Genomic DNA, 19,681 nt, shown 5'->3' with positions numbered 1-19,681 from the left:
CAAAGAAATTAATCTTTATATCATTTGAGCTACTTTTAATTGTTTTTTATTATTGTACTCTTCGTAATTGCTACCTTCATCTTATGTAAAATAACTGAACAACCACAAATGCATACTCAATTAACTATGTTTTTATATGTCTTCAGCAAATATGTAAACCAAATAAACATGGAATAAGAAAGGAAAAAAAAAAAGAAAAAAACAGGGTCAAATGAAAGGGGAGGAGGTCCTTCCCTATCAGTGGACTTGGAAAGGGGCAGGGAGGAGACCAGGGAGGGAGTGTGGGGTTGGGGAGGGAATGAGGGAGCGGGATACAGCAGGGACACAGAGTTAACAAAATGTAACTAAAAAGAAAAATAAAATTAAAAAAAATCTCACCATATGAAGGCACTGGCCAGGCATATGTTTTAACTGTGATTTTTTAAGAAAAGATGACATAAGAGTGAATTGTATTTCTACTTAAGAATGACACTGTCTGTCCCTCACGACCACATGTTCCACAATTTCACTCATTTCTATGGAAAGCATAAACTTTCATATGGTAAAGTAATTTTTATGTTGTTAGTTTCTTATTGGGATCAGAAGCAGGACGAGGAGGTGTCCAAAATGGCGGCGTTGGGAGAACACTCGTTCTGACAGGGAGCACAGCAAGATCTGCACAGTGACCAGCAGAGGGAACTCTGGGACCCTAAAACAACAGTGATTGTGTTCTCTAGGTGAGAGAAAACCCCAAGACATGGGATTCAATCAGCTTCAGGTCACCCAGCTAAATTGAGGAACAGTTCCCAGGTCCCACCAGGTGCTCAGGCACCAGCCCAGAACCACATGCCCCTGGAGTGCTCTGATCACTGTCCTAAACTGAACCCTTCCTTCAATATTCTCTTTAATATTATACTCAACTCCACTAAAATTTAGACTTGTTTCACCCTTAAAAATTATTTGATTTATGTAACCTATAAGAATTCCTTCCATTGATCTTTGAAACTTATTAAAATTTTCTTTTCCATTTTGTTTTGAAATCCAAGTAGATTCTCTTAGAATTATCTGTGAAGTATATCCCTAAAATGTAAAAAAAAAAAAAAAAATTATTTGTTAGTCTTTTAGGTTGAGAAAGAACCGATTTGATAGACAACAGCAAGCAGAGATGACCCAATTGTATCAAAAAGGAAAATAAACACAAAGAATTCTTCACTCCAGAGTGATTTATTGGATGTGCTTTTCCTTGTCCTACTGGCACTCAATGCTTTCCCACAAGCTGGACCTGTACTTTATAGAGATGAGCTTCAGATTTCTTCTCATTGCTACTGGCCAAAATAAAGGGACCCATTTCTGTTTAACTCCATACAGTACAGTCTTTTCTATGAAATAATTCAAGGGACCCAGAAATGAAAACCTAGGAAGAAGAATCAGCAAGCTTGATTATGTTACGGTAGATAAAGGGGACAGAAACCCAATGGAAAGAGCTTGGATTGCAGGAAACTGAACCTGTCATAAGTAACTAATCAGTGAGTTATCTAGGTCATTTAAAAGCAGATCAAGACCCACAGAAGTTTCCACAGTAGATGTCTGAGTTGTGTTCCCCAGAGGTATGCCTGAGGCAAGGATTCAGAAGCAAGCAGCTCCTTTAGGAAGTAATTGAGGCTGGGAGAAAAATTACCTTTCCAGCCCCCTTACTACTGTGAGTGACAGGATGATTCCCCACTGGGAACTTGAAAAATTAGTGATGCCCACCTCACAAATTGTCAGGGACCTCAAGTGTTTGTGAGCTGCCTTCTTTTAGACTTTGAGCTTTGAGGGTATTAATCCTCAGTAGTTGCATTCTATAAGGCAGGTAGGCAGAGTCCTGTGTGGGATTCATGTGTAGGAAGATAATGAGGCTCACAGAAAAAGGAGTGAAAATGTCTTCAGAAAACCTTACACACAACTTAACAGAGCTGATACACAGGACATTTTTAGGGTAAATTACACTGGGCTTGTGTATGTAATTTCAGTAGTTAAGAGAGCTTGCAGATCTTGCAAAGGACCTGAGTTCAGTCTCCAGCATAAATCTGATTACAGATCCAGGGGAACCTCATGCCCTCTTTTAGCCTTCATGGGACAATATCCATGTGCACAAACTCACACAAAGAGCACATGTATCTACACACAATTAAAATTACATGTTTAAACATTAGTTATTATTCATATAGGAACAAGGTGCAGCATTTCCCCCCCTCTTCTTTCTGTTTTAAAATTTCATAAAAAACAATAAATGTAGATATTTGTACAGTAGTTTTCTTTGTTTGGGGGAAATTTTCTTTTAAAAGATTCCATTGACTGAATGTAAGAGATTGACCAATGCTTTTAAACTGTCAGTAGCTGTCAAGACTTTTCTTTTTGTAATCTATACCATGTTTTACACAAAGTTCTTCCAGAATCTGGAAAACTACCATACAAATAAAGAACGATAGAGTGATAGAAAATGTCATCTGTATTACTTAAAATATTATAAAAACCAGTATTGACTATTTGCCCCAACCCGCAGGACCTAATAATTCCTGGGGTCAGAGAAGAACCAAGCCTGAAAGAAAAACGGGCGAGAGACAAGGCAATGAGTTGTCGAGGTCTGTTTATTGCTCGCTGGAGTTATATTTTTATATTTTTGAAATAAGGAAGCAACTACCCTCCCAAGCGGGAAAAGGGGGCAAATTATCTCTTGCATAAGTGGCACATTCCGTGGCTCTTCCTGGGATCGATAAAATCAGTCAGGGCAGGGTGGTTTAGCAACTTCTCGGGAAGTCCCCTCCAGGTGGTTGAAGTTGATTATATACCCAGGCATCAGTAATTTTCCAGTTACCAGAACTAGATGCCTGGGGCTCTTGGTCCCCGGCATCTCCCCCTTTCTTGTAATAACAGACTGGCGAAGCATATGTCTTAGGCTATATGATGGGCACCCAAGTCCAGCACCATTATTTATAATACGGTGACCCGCCTGTCTTAGGCTATGAGAGTTGACTCCAAACTTGGTACTCCTGGTAAAGGAGCATGCCTCCAAGATGTGGACCCACAACACTCCCGTCGTTGGCTGCGGTCACAGCCTAGATGGTGTGCCTCTGGACTTGGCATCATATTATTCCCCTCATTGATAGCTTCGCAGCCATTTCTAAAACTGGCGGGGGCATGACTCTTGAGCCAGCTGGGTGAAATCGAACGCTGCTGAGGCACTTCCCTCAGGCATCTCATAGGACTCCCAATTGTCATCTGCAACAGCCAACTTGTGGTAATGAACTGATGTAGGGTGTCTGTTAAATGTTTCCACCTGTTCCTTAACAAAACTAGTTAGCTTTCTAAATGCCCAAGGCCCAAAGGAGAGGAGAAGCAAAAGACCCACAAAAGGACCAAGGATAGAAGGAAGAAGGGTGGATAACAAGGGAGAGGTGGAAAACCAGTTTTGATACCAGGACTCTTGTTTTTCTCTGTATCGTTTTCATTCCTCCAAACTGGAGCGAACCTTATCAATACTGTTTTGTACTAAACCTGTTTTATCAGTGTAAAAGCAGCATTCTTCCTTGAATGCAGTGCAGAGTCCGCCTTCCTGGAGAAAGACCAAATCTAAACCGTGCCTGTTTTGTAAAACCACCTCAGACAAGGACACGATAGAATCCTTTAGGTCCTGTAAGCCTTTTTGTAAATCTTGTAAGTTCTTGTCTACGGCCAGGGAGAGTTGATTAAATTGTTGCTGGGAGGTAATTAGGGAGGCTATGCCTGTACCAGCTCCAGCGGCTCCAAGCCCTAGAATTACAGTTAGAGTAATGGCAGTCAAGGGCTCACGTTTAACTCGAGATGGACGTACCCCTTTTTCCCAAAACCGAAGGAATTCATCCTCAGAATGCATAGTCAGTCTTGGGAAAATTCGTACAAGGACACAATAATCTTTATGGGCTAAAAAGGTGGAACTTACAAGATAAGGAGTAAGACCAGTAGAGCAGGCAAAATAAGTGCCATTAGGTGCAACAATATATATAAAGCTTGAATTTACAACAAGAGTAATATTGCAAATTTCTTGCAAGGCCACCAGGGGAAGCATAGAAGGTCCCAATAGGCATGTTCCAATTCTGGACACCTGTGTGATTGTAAGGCCGACTCCTTCTGGGTGCAGCCACCGTAAGGCATTAGAATCATTAGTTGCAATTACTTGTAAGGCTATGCCCTCGTAGAAAGGTGGCCGTGGTGAGTAACACACCCAGCATTCCTGAAAATCAGTGGCATTAATTTGATGTATGGCCTCTATAGAAGCATTAATCATAGATAGGATAAGACCTGCAGACGAAGGTGGTCCTGCAGGCAATGTGGGTTGGAATGGAGTACTCCCGGTGATGGTACTCGGGGTCGAGGAAGTAGGGAATATTTTTGCCTGAGGCTTTCCTATTTGGTTTTTAGAGGGTTGATGCAAAATAGGATTTGGTCCTATTGCAACCTTAGGGTATTGAGGAGGTGTCTTAAGTAATTTAATTTTAAAGGTGAGACCAGGATCTTTTCCAGTAGTATATAGCCTAAGACCCCAGTCATATCCTTGAAGGTTTTCCCATTGAGCCTTTTTGCCTGCCTCCATGAAGGAAATTTGAATGGAGTTACACCACTGATTTTTGCATAGCTCAAACAAACGATTAGAAGCATCTTTTCTGTTTACAGTAATATAATCCCAAGAGGAGGAAGGTTTCCAATAGGTATCTCCAGTGGTTTCACAACCCCAGGAGGCACAGAAATAGTCTGAACTGAAGCCACAGCTAGAAAGGGACCTGCTTCTGTGGGTGTGTCCTGGTCAAACATAGATAGGTTCCAAGGCCAGGGAGGACCTAGCCAAGGAATTATCGCATCCTGGTTGAGAATGCAGGGGACCTACATTTAAAGGCTTGGGTTGAGGCACGTAATGTGTAGGTTTGCCCAGACCTCATTGGCGCCAAGCACAAGGGTGCATAAATCAACCTCCAGAGTGGGCCAGAGTATTTGGTAACTCACCTGGGAAGTGGCATTGACAATATCTCCTGCCTCATTAATGATTTGCCAAGTATAATTGTACACTTGATAAGTTGACTTGCTGGAGCCAATCAGAGGTTTTATGATGGCTGTTATTAGGAATAATAGTCTGGTGGTCTTCATATTTTAACTGTAATTAAACACAAGCAGAAATATTCTCAGGGGTTTCCCTGGGTGTGTTATATGGTTTTATTAATGTTTCAGGCAGCCATCTGGCATTACTGGCTTGTGTGTCATAGATACAGGCATATCCCTTACCCCAGATAAGTACGGGGTCAGGCCCCTGCCATTTAGATGTTAAGGGATCTTTCCAAAGCACTTGTGCATAATTATTGGCAGTGGTAGGATGCCATAAGCGATCTACGGCAGATCTCCCTTCTTGATCCAATGTAAGACAATTTATTACAAAAAGTGCATAGTTAAGCAAGTTTTTATAATTTCCTGTGAGAGGGTAAATCATTCCCCCATTTGACTGTAATTTAATTACTGTATTTTTAAGCGTTTGATGGGCTCTTTCAACAATACCTTGTCTTTGTGGATTATAGGGAATGCCCATGACATGTTTAATGCCAAATTGCAAGCAAAACTGTTTAAAAGCGTTGCTGGTATATCCAGGCCCATTGTCTGTTTTTATCTTTTTGGGTTGAGGAAGAACCGTTAGGTACGCCAAGACATGATTAATAACATTTTTTTGTAGCTTCTCTAGTCTGAGGAGTAGCAAATATGAATCCAGTATAGGTATCAACAGTAACATGAATATATTTTAGTTTACCAAAGGCAGTTATGTGAGTGACGTCCATTTGCCACAATTCTCCAGGGATAAGTCCACGGGGATTTACTGCCAAGTGGACCTCAGGCAGGAAAGTTACACATCCTTTGCATTGACGAACTATTGTCTAGCCTGTTCTCTAGTAATTTTAAATTTTTGTCTGAGTGTTTGAGAATTTAGATGATGTTATTCATGGGCTAACTGTGCCTGCCACAAAGGATCAGGAAGTCCGGAGCCAAGATCCTGTGTCAGGCCTATAAGTTGTGTTACCTGATCCACCAACCTATTACCTTGAGCCAGAGGTCCCGGCAGTCCCGAGTGTGCCCTTATGTGTCCAATAAAGAAGGGTTGGACATGGTTATGAATAAGGCGTTGGAGAGTGGAAAATAAGGGAGCTGCATTGGTTGTGGGTTTTATGTAGGGGGCTGTTTCTAAGAGGGGAACAGAGTAGGCAAGATAGGAACTATCAGTATATAGATTAAGAGAGGAATTTGGTAAGGCTTTAAAAACCTCGAAAATGGCTTGTAACTCAACCAACTGGGCTGAAAAATGTGAGGTAGGCAATTGTGTACTATTGCCATTAATAGAATAAGTGGGTTGGCCATTAGAGGAGCCATCAGTAAAAACCAAATTAACATTGGGAATTGGGTGACATTTGGTAACCTTCGGAAAAATGATGGGTGTTTTGTATAAAAATTGAATTAACTTATCTGGTAGGTAATGATTACCAATTTTTCCCTGAAAGGACACACAGCTAATAGCCCATTGATCATCATTTTGGATTAACGAAGAGACTTGGAAAGACTATATGGAATGATCAATATATCAGGATCTTTTCCGAAAAGTTTGTGGGATTGTTCCCTCCCTGACCATATTATTTGGGCTACTAACAAGGGGTAGGTGGGAAGAATTTTTGGGGATGTGGTGGGTAGATGGACCCAAAAGAGTGGGCTATCCTGCCAAAAAACTGCAGTGGGAGAGAAAGGTGTGGGAAACACAATAAAATTTAAAGGCTTAATAGAAGAAAAATAAATGATTAACTGATTAGCAATGGCAGCCTCCACTAGGGCTAATGCATAAAGGGCTTCTTTGGTAAATCGGCGAGGAGATGAGGGGTCAGTATCCCCCTTAAGGATGTCAAAAAGAGGTTTTAGCTCTCCAGTGGTTAAATTTAAATAGGGCCGTCGCCAATTAATATCACCTAAAAGCCGTTGAAAATCATTTAAGGTGTGGAGGGAATCCTTTCTTAATTGTATTTTTTGAGAAATAACTTTATGGGGGAATAACTCAAATCCTAAAAATAGGTAGGGGGGCTTTAATTGGACCTTATCAGGAGAAATTTGAAGGCCTCTTTGTTGAAGGGCTCTTATAAATTGCTGTGAAACAGTATGAAGATGAGAAGCATCAGGGCTGCCAACAGGATATCATCCATATAATGAACAATATAGAGGAAAGGCCAGCGAAGGCGAAATGGGTCTATAGTCTGAGCAACATATTTTTGACAAAGAGTGGGACTATTGGCCATGCCCTGTGGCAATACCCTCCATTGAAATCAAGGCATAGGTCCAGTAAAATTAACAACGGGGAGGCTAAAGGCAAAGCGTTTACAATCCTCTGGGTGAAGGGGAATAGAGAAAAAATAGTCTTTAAGGTCTATAACTATTTTATAAAATCCCTTAGGAATAGCAACTGGAGAGGGTAAGCCTGGCTGTAAGGCCCCCATGGGAACCACAGTCTTATTAATTTCTCTAAGATCTTGTAAAAGTCTCCACTTTCCTGATTTTTTTGTATAATGAAAATGGGAGTATTCCAAGGGGAAGTGGATGACTCAATATGTCCAGGGACTAATTGTTCCTGCACCACTGTGTGGCCGCTGATGATTTAACCGACGAGAGGGGCCATTGATCCACCCATACATGAGAATCAGTCTTCCAAGTAATTTTATCTGCCTGCAGTGCAGGAGATGCAATGGCCCTTAGGAAAAATGTTGATAACCTAACCCTGAATGATCAGCTCTTTGTAGTGGAATAATAGGCTGAGTAATACCTTGATTGGTTTTTCCCAATCCTTTACCTGGTATAAAACCCTGATAGAGCATTTGGTTGGTAACTATTTTATTAGGGCTACACATAATTATTTTCATTTGATTGAGGAGGTCACGCCCCCATAAATTTATTGGCAGTTTATCAATTACAAATGGGCGGACTGTTCCTGAATTTCCCTCTTGATCTTCCCAAGTTAAAATTTTGGAGCTTTGTAAAGAATCTTTGGATTGGCCAATGCCTTGTAGATGTGATAAGGAAGGTTGGAGGGGCCAGGCAGAGGGCCAATGGTCCCGTGAAGTTACTGTGGCATCAGCTCCTGTATCAATAATACCCGTAAACCATTTTTTATCCAATTGAAGACGTAAGGTGGGCCGGTCACAGGTAATAACCTGGACCCAGTAAATATCGGAGGAGCCTAGCTTAGTATCTCCCAGAGGCCCATGAAGAGCTGGACAGTCAGTCTGCAAGGAGAGAGGGAGGGCCTGAGCCACTTTTTGTCCTTTAGCAATAAGAATGGGTCCCAGGGTGGAGCTGGCTAAAATTTTTATTTCCCCGGTGTAATCATTATCAACCACTGAGGGGTGACTAGTAAGCCCTTTGAGAATAGAGGATGCCCTTCCCAGGATCAAGAAAAACATACCCGAGGGAGGGGGCCCGGAGATCCCCGTAGGGAGGATTTGAACTCTGTCCTCTGGTTTTAATATTGTATCGGTGGAAGTACACAGGTCCAGTCCTGCACTCCCTGCGGTGGCTCGGTAGAGTTGGGAGGGTTAATGTGGCTCGAGGAAGGGTCCTGAACCTGCTCTAGATTGGTCCCCGAAACTGGTTGGAATGGAATAGGTCTCGGTGCCCAGGGCTGGCCCCTCCATCCGTTTCCCTGATGGGGAGGTAGGGGAGGTAAAGGATTGCCCATTGCATCTGTTTTGGAGCGGCACAGACTAGCCCAATGTTTACCTCGTTTGCAGCGAGGGCAAATAGTGGTGGTGCAGAGCCCCCTGGAGTAGTAAGACGATTATTAGGAGGTACACCAGTCGGCCCTGTAGCATTGGCTGTCATTGGGCATTGTTTGGCAAAATGTCCTGATTGGCCATATCTAAAGCAGCCCCTGGTAGGGTTAACGGCTTGTACTATAGGTTGTATGGCAGCCTCAATAGCAATATTGATACTCTGGGAGACTTTATGGGAAAAGGAATCAACCTCAGAGCAAAGTCTAATGAAGTCATCGAGACTTTTATTTTTAGTATGTCCTCTAAGAGCGGCCCTACAGGCAGCGTTAGCATTTTCAAAAGCCAATTGTTTAATAAATTTACTATCGCTTTCATTGGATCCCAAAATTCGTTCAGCAGCCTCTAAAAGTCTTCCTACAAAATCAGAATATGGCTCTTGGGGTCCCTGTAATATTTTGGCCAATGGTGTGGTGAGGGATCCTTGGAAGGGAATGGTCTTCCATGCTCTTATGGCAGCATCCCTTACTTGGGCTAGCAAACCAATGGGAAATTTTGATTGCCTACTTTTTGCCAAATAGTCTCCTTGACCGGTTAATTTATCAAAGGTCCAATTACCTTTGGACTTAGCCTGATTTAATCGAGCACGTGTGTGGCATCGATCAAGGAAGTCATGTCAAAAATTGTCCTCTGGTTAACACAGCCTGGGTCACTCTAAACCATTCGGCTGGTGTTAGATATCCTTCCCCAGAAAGACTCTCCAGGAGTGACAAGGTAAACGGGGCATTAGGGCCATAATCCTTTACGGCGTTAAGTCTTTAAGGGATTTAAACTTAAGAGGTTTGAATTCAGCGTCAAGGACAACCTTTAGAGGCTTAACAGTTAGTACTAGAGGCTCAGGGAAGTTCTCGAAATTCCTCCTCATTATCAGCAGGTAGGGGGTAATTTAAGGATCTTTTTGGGACACTGGCTATTTCATCTCCCTCTTCCTCATCTGTTTCCTGATTGGGATCTTCTTCCCTGTCCTCATCAGCGGAAAGGACCCGTTGGCACGTTAAAACAGGAAGAGTCAAGGGGGCTAATTTTTACTTCTGGAAATAGGCTTGGGCTTAAGTTTTTGAGAGGGGTTAGCAGCGGGTTGTTATACAAATAGGGACTTTTGAAAAGCCTCCTGGACCGCTGTAAGTTGTTGTGAAAGGTCAGCGTATTCTCGCTGTAGGGTGAGGACATCACGGAGGTCAGTGATCTGTTTGCTAAGATCCTCTTTAGCCTTTAATAAGAGGGAGGATTGTTGGGGAGAGGGGGGAGGGCAGGCAAAGAAAGAGGGGCATAGGGCAGTGGGGCACTGCCAAGTGTAGGCGGCCAATCAGGGTCATGGTACCTGGCAGCCTCTTCTTCCAAATCATTCTCCTCTGAGGGGTCTAATTGGTCAGGTCCTTCTTTGGGAAAAACGGGGAAAGCTAGGGAATTAGCAGTAATAATGGGGGGATCATTATTATATTTAGGGAGGGGAGGATATAAGGCCCGAGGTTGTTTAGGACGGGTGCCTAGTTGGGTGTCCTGCTCCTCTGGAGCGGGCATGGGGATAACAACAGAAGGACACAGTGAAGGGGGATGGTTATCTCGGCCGGAGGGCCTCTGGGAAGAGACCTAAGACTTCGGGAAAGTGGTTTAATAAAGTTTGCGGCCAAGGTGACAATTCCCCTCGATATAGAGGTTTGGGTATTGTATGATCTCTTTAATGAGATTCCAATACCAAAAAACTTGTATGGGGACCTTGTCTGGACCCTTGTCCTCTAAGGTCCTCGAGAGGGCAGCTCCAACCTGATCCCATTTTTTAGCATTAATTTCTGGCCCATCAATAACAAACCATGGACAAGTCTCCGACACAAAAACAAAGAACTTAATTAAATCCTTTTTCTTAACTCTAATTCCTCTCTCTCTGAGAGATGCCTTAAGGTCCTGAATAAAGACAGCCTCCTTAGACAACTGTTGGCCCATTTTTATGGGATGGAGAAAAGACCTACCCGACGTATCTTTTTCTTGTGAGCGGCGAGAAGGTTAAGTCTTCCGAGTCGTGAGCGGTAGATCTTACTTTTGGTTCGTCGCGGCGTTGTCTGAGCGATCCGGATCGATCCGTGAAAACCTCCATGTGCCTCGAGCCCCACGTTGGGCACCACCTGCCCCGACCCTCGGGACCTAGTAATTCCTGGGGTCAGAGAAGAACCAAGCCTGAAAGAAAAACAGAGAAGAACCAAGCCTGAAAGAAAAAAGAAGAAAAAAAGGAACAAGACCAGGCAATGAGTTGTCGAGGTCCGTTTATTGCTCGCTGGAGTTATATTTTTATATTTTTGAAATAAGGACTACCCTCCCAAGCGGGAAAAGGGGGCAAATTATCTCTTGCATAAGTGGCACATTCCGTGGCTCTTCCTGGGATCGATAAAATCAGTCAGGGCGGGGTGGTTTAGCAACTTCTCGGGAAGTCCCCTCCAGGTGGTTGAAGTTGATTATATACCCAGGCGTCAGTAATTTTCCAGTTACCAGAACTAGATGCCTGGGGCTCTTGGTCCCCGGCAACTATTATTTCATATTTTTAAATCTCATAAATTTTTCTGAGTCCAATATCATCACAGAAATTATGTGATAAAATTTCCTAAAAATGTGATTCCTTCATATTTCAAAGTTATAAGAGAGTTTTTAAAGTACAAATTGACTGTCTTTCATTTCTACAAAAAATATTTTCAGCAGTTCCCGTATCTTTCTCTGTTACTCATCAAAGAATGATAAACCTGCTTCCATATGTTTACATTCTAGTGTGCCATAATTAAATAAGAAAATCAAGTAAAATGCAGTTCTGGGCTGCATAATGCCATTTACCTTCATGATCAAGCACTCCTAAAATGCTGATGTCATTGATCACATAGCCCCGTGACACTGTGGCCATCCTTGATTAAATATATACTCTGTGATATAAACTTCTTGTAGTGCAGCCCTGTAGGAATGTTCCTGTCGTTTACTGTTGCATGGCTATTTAACCATATTAAGTAACAAAAGAAAGTAACAGAGAAAATGAAGCAGAGAAGGAAGACAGAGGGTTTAACCTTGAAGTAGATAGCTGGAATGTCTAAATTAAATATGTTATGGACTCACTGGGTGTGAGGAGACAGTCACATAAGTATGTATAAATTGTTACCCTGGACAGATTAAACCCTGCAAGAAAAGCTGTAAAGCAGGAATCTCAGTCCTGTGTGAAGGAATCAAGCCAGACAGAAAGGCAGGACTGACTTAAAGAACAGGGAATAAATTTCAGTAAGCATAGGAACCACAGCAGCCTGGACAGTCTAATAATGACACTGACATCAGTGGGAAAGAAAGGGGAAGACACGGGAGCATTTCTTTAAATTAGCAGTGTGCTGTCACTTTTGAGGAGAACGATTCCTGAAACTATGGGAGAAACACCATTGAAGCACATTCAGATAAGATGCAAGATAAAAAGCTATGACAGTTTCATCAGGGAAGCATTAAGCAGGGAACCAGTGGAAGTGACAAGGAAAGTTGAGATACAAACAGACTTTAACGACAGGTGGTAGAATTCAATCACAATCAATTTTATGTCTGAGTAAAGGACAAGCAGAGGAATGATCAAAGAGTGACCTGAGCAATGAGGAACAGAGCTTCAGCTGACTACTGAGGGATCAATTGGAGGAAGAGAATATAATGACACCAATCACTCAGTGCTTAATCTTGCGGAGCCTATTACTTGAATAGTAATTACATGAACAGCTGCATATACGGGTCTCAAAGACAGGAAAGAGAACTGGGGGGCAATACATGTTTATCAGCAGGGATTAATGAGATACACAGTTTAACATTATTTAGTGATATTTGGGGCCAGAGAGACAACTGAGTAACATGAAATATAAATAAATGTGCTTTTATACAGCAGAGACTCTGACTAAAGATGTGTCTATGGTAGAGAATATAATGCTGAGATTCATGCTGACAGAGTCATGGATCTAAAGAGAGACTTAAAAAATAAACTGTTGAACTTGCTTTCCTTATCAAGTGTCTGTTTCCTCCGTAAGCGTATTATTTATCAGCACATAGGGCTCTGAACACCTTCCACTGTATCACACATCAGTGAATATGCTCTTCACTTTATACCCTGACAGGAAGCCATTTAGTGCCTGATGTTACCTAGAAAGTCATCTGAAAAGCTTGTGGTTTCAAGCTAAATCCATACACTTCTGTCACAGAGGTTTGACCCATTTTCTGTGGGTGAGGCACAAATAAAACCCTTAGAGCCATGGAAGCATTGACTGGAAGGCTACTTTCTCCTGTGCTGTGGCTGGGCTGTAACAATGGCTGGCTGCCTGGTTTATGCGCCTGGGAGCCACACTGGGTCCTTCATCCACCACACACACTGTTCTCACGCCTTACACATTCTTCTCTCTCACCACACTTCCACTCACTTCTTGTCTCTCTCCTCACACCTGCTTTACCATAAGCAGATGTCATGCTCTCCCAGTGGCTCTTGGGAGCATCAGATCAGATCCTTCCATTTCTCTACATTCCTTGTTCCATGACTCTACCCACATATCCCTGCTAACTGTGGCCTCTTGAACACTGCACCCTGCCACTATTGCAAATACAAACTTTCCTGGGGCATACTTTTAATTCTCCAAAATTGTAATTCTGTGCATCCATGTATTGAAAATGTGAAATATTCTTGCAGGGTCCCTCTTCTTACAGAGTGAAGGAGTCTGGAGCAATGGCTTCAGAATGAAGATGCTTGTGCATAGTGTTAGCTCTGTCCTTTCCCATTTATGTAAGTGAACTTTGTTTTTCCATTACTAAGTAGAGATAATATTAATTATAATACAAAATAAGTGTGAACACTAAATAAGAATATAATTTTTACCATAACCCTTACATTGCTCACTTTCTTTTCTCTATTTGTTTTATTTTGAAAGAGGTACTTACTATGTATCCCTAGCTAATCTGGGATGCTCTGTGTTTACAAAGACGGATTCAAGTTCCCAGAGATCTAGCTGCTTTTGCCTCAGGAATGCTGAGATTTAAATAATTACACCATACGCAGCCTGACCTTGTCCATTGTTTAAAAGTAGTAATAGTCTCCTACCGAGGGCACTCCCTTTAGTCTATTCTGCATTCTTTGGAACACAGATTAATCTTATGCAATTATTATTTATATACTTATTCTGTGACAAAAATCACTTCTGAATGGGGATCTATGCCTTTGTTATGTTATCATTCCCATTTTCAGACAAACTCCCAAAACTGTACATATACTTCAGAAATGTGTAATGTTGTAAAATATGAAAGGGAAGTCATGTTGTGAAATATTAAAGGTTAAAATATGAATTCTGCATAGTTGGATCTAAGCAAAAAATTTAGATTTAAAGACTGGATCTTTGTGATCACTATGAAGATTTCAATTAAAAATACATTTAGGTCCCAGCACTCAGGAAGGCAGAGGCAGGAGGTTCACTGTGAGTTGGAGTCCAGCCTGTTCTACAAAGTGAGTCCAGGACAGCCAAGGCTACACAGAAAAATCTTGTACCAAAAAAAGAAAACCGCATCTAGAGACTGGAGAGAAAACTCAAAGGTTAAGAATGCATACTGCTTTATCTTCTTCTGTGGCCTGGCAAGGCTGCACCCCCAGGGGTAAGTGATCAGAGGGCCTGTCACTGAGTTCATGCCAGAGAAAGCCCCTGCTCCCCTTACTAGGGAAAGCACTTGGAGACTGAATCTGTTTGCTACATCTGAGTGGAGGATTTAGATACTCTCCATGTATTGTCCTTGGTTGGGGTATCAGTCTCTGCAGGGGCCCCAGGGCTCAGGTTTTTGTTTGTTTGCTTGTTTGTTTGTTTGTCCCTTTCCCAGTCCACTGAAAAGGGAGGTCCTCTTCCCCTTCCCTCTGACCCTAGTCTATCAGGTCTCAGCAGGAGTGGCTGCATTGTCTTCCTCTGTGACCTGGTAAGGCTGCTCCCCACTAAAGGGGAGATGATCAAAGAGCAGGCCAATCAGTTCCTGTCAGAGACAGTCCCTGTCCCCATTACTATGGAGGCCACTTGGATACTGAACTGCCATAGGCTACCTCTGTTCAGGGTTTCCAGGCCATCTCCATGAGTGGTCCTTGGCTGGAGTATCTTTGGCCATGAATCTAAAGTGATTTGCTTCAATAAAAGTCCAAACTCTGGCAATGGTGTTGGGCAGTTATGACAAACAACATAGACTCAAACAAAGAAAGTACCCCTAAAGAAACATATGCTCCTACTGCCTAGATCTATGTCCTCTAGACTCTGTTAATATGACTGTTACCTGCTTGGAAAATGCACACACAGGCTGTATAATGCCTGTCCTATCTCCTAAGCTCTTCAAAGACCAATATTGCTCTGAGCAGAGCACATGTGGATTTCTCCCCAGAATGCTGACTTGTGGTTTCTCACTATTCTTACTAATAGTCTCACTATCATTTTTCCTGTGACCAATAACTTAACAATTTTCCCACACCCTAACATGGTAACTATTACACTAGAGAAAAACAGAGTGGGAGAATATGGGAGGAATTGGAGAGGAAGAGATGGTAGATAATCAAAACTCATTATGCGCATGTATAAAATTCTCAGTTGAAAAGGGAGCACAGTATAACAGATTGGAGGAGGAAAAAGGAATAACGATTATTTATATAGAATACTTGCTGGAGCCCGCCAGCAGAGTCGGACAGTTTTTGAGTCGGGAGTGAGGAGTGAAATTAATAAACCAAAACACAATACATGGGGCCTTTCCCAGAGGCTCTATTGGGAAGTAGAGGCCTTCTTTATTCCAGACTCCTTTTAAGCTGAGCAAAAGCACCTCAGCACAATGAGTAAATTCACAAGAAGTCAAGCAACAGGTGTGACTTTGACAAGATGTCCCACCTGCTGTCTCAAACAAAAGGAGATAGACTTGGAAATTTATCACTGAATCCAGTGAAGGCCTTGGTAAAAGCAGTCTTTTCACTAAGATGTAAAAAGCAAGCTGGTAGACCAGCGGCTCCCAGCAGTACTCATGTAGGAAATTCTTAAAATAGAATTAAATTTAAACATATATTAAAATAATATACTTTTAATGACCCTATTCTTTCCCCAAAAGGGAATAAAAAGAAAAGAAAACAAACAAAAATACCTCAAGGAAAGTCAGACATACAGGCTTTAGGAGGAGGTGAATGGTCGCAGTATTATAAAACATATGATCAGAAACTCTCAGATTCCTGAACTAAGTGTCTCATTGAAAAAATCCAGTCTTGATTCTGCTATTGAAGGGGTCAGAGTGTACTTCTTAACTGGACAGGCTTTCAGAGGAAATTTTCTGTGATACTGTGAGAATCAAGCTGAGCAGAATAATGGAAAAACCCAAGTCTAGGAGCCATAGACAGCCATGTACAAGATGGAATACATTCAACTCCAGGTCTCTGAGCCCCAGATAGCCATTTATAAAATGAGATACAATCAATTCAAGGGCACTCTTACCATCCAGTCATTCATGGGGCGTGGCTAAGATACAGTCATAAAGTTTACAGCCTGGAGCAGAGGCTGAACAGAATCAGAGCGCTTCCCCACTTTCCCGCCAGGCCACTGCAGACTCTATGCAGTAGCTTTTATCTACATATCATATCTCACAGTCAATGAAACTATGAGGCACACCAAGACATAAATGCACAATTTGAACAAATTGACATTAAAATCACATAATAAAGATTTTCAAACCATTAAGGTGGTAATTTGAAATAATTATAATTAACAGGTTGAGAGATCTGATAGACTAAAGTCAACTCCATGAGAGAACAAGTGTCAGTGTTACCAGACAGAGACAAATGTCAGAGGCTAAGACATTCCACCAGAAATGAAAGGTACTTCTGATGAGGGCATCCATTGAATATATACAGCAGAGAATCTGTGTTTTTATTATTATTATTATTATTGTCTATTATTATTAGTTACATTTTATTAATTCTGTATCCCAGCTGTATCCCACTCCGTTATTCTCTCCCAATCCCACCCTCTCTCCCTCAGCTTCTCCAAGTCCATGGATTGGGGAGGACCTCCTCCCCTTTTTAAGGAATTTTTACTGATAGTGGAGGCTCTCCTCCCCTTCCAACTGACCCTAGCCTTCTGGTCTCATCAGCACTGGCTGCATTGTCTTCCTCTGCGGCATGGTAAGGCTGCCCCCATCCCTCAGGGGGAGGTGGTCAAATAGCAGGCCACTGAATTCATGTCAGAAAGAGCTCTGTTCCCCTTACTAGGGACCCATTTGGAGACTGACCTGCCATAGGCCACATCTGTGCAGGGGCTCCTGGGAGTAGAAGAAGGAGGGAGGGCAGGATTGGGAGGGGATGATGGAAGGGGCTACAGCAGGGATACAAAGTGAATAAATTTTAATAAATAAATAAGTGACAAAATACAGAAATTTAAAAAACTTAATAGCAAAGAGTGGGAAAAGGTTACAAATAGAATAGACTATCAAAGGGTTGCATAATCACTACCTATAAAACAACATGCATAATGAGAAAGGCTGAGGCAGAATAAGGATAGAAAAGAACAACAGAGATAGTGAAACATAACCAAGAATACCTTTAACATCAATGTAGGACGGCAAACTAAATACTCAGAAGCTCAAAGGCTGCAAGTATCCAGCATGATGGATATAATCCCTACATCGGTAGTTCTCAACCTTTCTAATGCTGCCAACCTTTGATACTATTGTTCATATTGTGGTGACCCTAGTCATTATTTTTATAATTGGTATTTTATAGCTGTAATTTTTCAACTGTTGCTGAATTGTGATGAAAATATCTGATATCTGATATTTGACTCCTTTGAAAGGCTCATTCAACCCCTAAAGGGGTCATGAGCCACAAGTTCAAAACCCCTGCCCTAAATTAAAAAAAACAAAAAGCAAACTATGTGTGTCCTTTTCTGGTCCATTCATGATGCGGCAAACAAATACCACAACCAACAGAGATTTGTGTCTTATAGTTCCAGGGGTTGCAAGCTCCCAAATCAAGCCTAAGCAAGTAAGGATGCCTGTTCTTTCATAGAAGGCATCTTCTCATTGCTTCTTAACATTCAAGAAAGGGCCACCATGCCTCATGAGGTCTATCTTATAACTATGACCCACTTATATGTGCTCTGCCCCCATATGTTCAACATTTACCAGATGCTTCCCTCAATAATACTACCTTTCTGAGAAGTAGACATGTCTATGTGATGCTACCTATAATTTCCTGTTTCCCCTTAGTTCCATTGAATCACTTGTGTGGTGTGTATTTGTATGTTTGTGTTATATGTCTCTACAGGTGGTGTTAGTATGTGTGTATGTTGGTGTGTTATTTTTATATGTTTGTACACAAGTGTATTTGTCTGGTCTATGCATATGTTTAATGTAAAATATAGGTATGTATGTACAGTGTACACCACATGTGTAGTATGTTCTCTGTTATAGCATGTAGTATGCATGTAGGTCTATGGATATGTGTGTGGTCTGCATGTGCCTTTTAGTGTCCTATTGGTGTTATAAGTGTGTGCACAGACCCGTATTTCTTTTTTTTTTATTTAATTTTATTTTTTTCTTATCAGTTACATTTTATTAACTCTGTATCCCAGCCGTGTCCCAATCCCTCATTCCCTCCCAGTCCCTCCCTCCCTCCCTCATCTTTCCAAGTCCACTGATGGGGGGGGACCTCCTCCCCATTCATCTGATCCTGTTTTATCAGGTATCTTCAGAACTGGCTGCAAAGCCCTCCTCTGTGGCCTAACAAGACTGCTCCTCCCTTGGGGGTGGGGAGACCAAAGAGCCAGTCATTGAGTTCCTGTTAGAAATAGTCCTTGTTCCCCTCACTTTGGGAAACCAATTGGTTACTGAGCTACCACAGGCTACATCTGAGTGGAGGTTCTAGGTTATATCCATACATGGTCCTTGGTTGAATGTCAGTCTCAGAAAAGACCCTGTGCCCAGATATATTTGGTCCTTGTGGAGCTCCTATCCTTTCCCCATCAGACTAACTCCCCTTCTTTCTTATGATTCCCTGTACTCTGCCAAAGGTTTGGTCATGAGTCTTTGCTTTGAAAACACTGCTAGTTAGAGTCTTTCAGATGCTCTCAGTAGACTCCTGTCATACATTCAATGCACAACCCATCTGCTTTCTAAATGAGGATTGATCATCTTACCCCATGTCCACTCTCTTGATTATCTTTTTTAGGTGTGTAGATTTCATTATGTTTATCATATCTTATAGGTCTATATAAGTGAGTATATACCGTGTTTTTCTTTTTCCTTCTGGGATATTTCACTCAGAATGATCTTTTCTAGATCCCACCATTTGCCTGCAAATTTCATGATTTCCTCCTTTTTGATTGCTGAGTAGTATTCCATTGTGTAAAAATACCACAATTTCTGTACCCATTCCTCGGTTGATGGACATCTGGGTTGTTTCCAGGTTCTGGCTATTACAAATAATGCTGCTATAAACACAGTTGAGCAAGTATCCCTTTTGTGTACTTGAGCAAACTTAGGGTATATGTCTAGCAGTGGTATAGCTGCAGACCCTTATTTCTAAGTGAAATGAATGACAGCAATTTTACAAGCTGTGGGCAGGAGGGAAGAAAATGGGTTGCTGTTAGAAAGGACCAGACTTCTTGTACAGCAAGCTCGAGTTCATCATGAATACTAGAGCTGCCATAAAATGTGATAAAAATAGTATAACTGATATGTTAAGAAAAGAATAAAGGAAATACTAGAACCATGTGGATTGAGGAATGTAGTCTAACTATGCTAGTTAAAAGAGTTTGTCAGCATTGATCATGAGACAAGATTGGACTGTCTGCTTAGAGAAAAAGCAATTT

The sequence above is a fragment of the Meriones unguiculatus genome, chromosome 14 (assembly GCF_030254825.1).
Source record: "Meriones unguiculatus strain TT.TT164.6M chromosome 14, Bangor_MerUng_6.1, whole genome shotgun sequence".
Lineage (NCBI taxonomy): Eukaryota > Metazoa > Chordata > Mammalia > Rodentia > Muridae > Meriones > Meriones unguiculatus.
Note: the sequence above shows the minus strand (reverse complement) of the source record.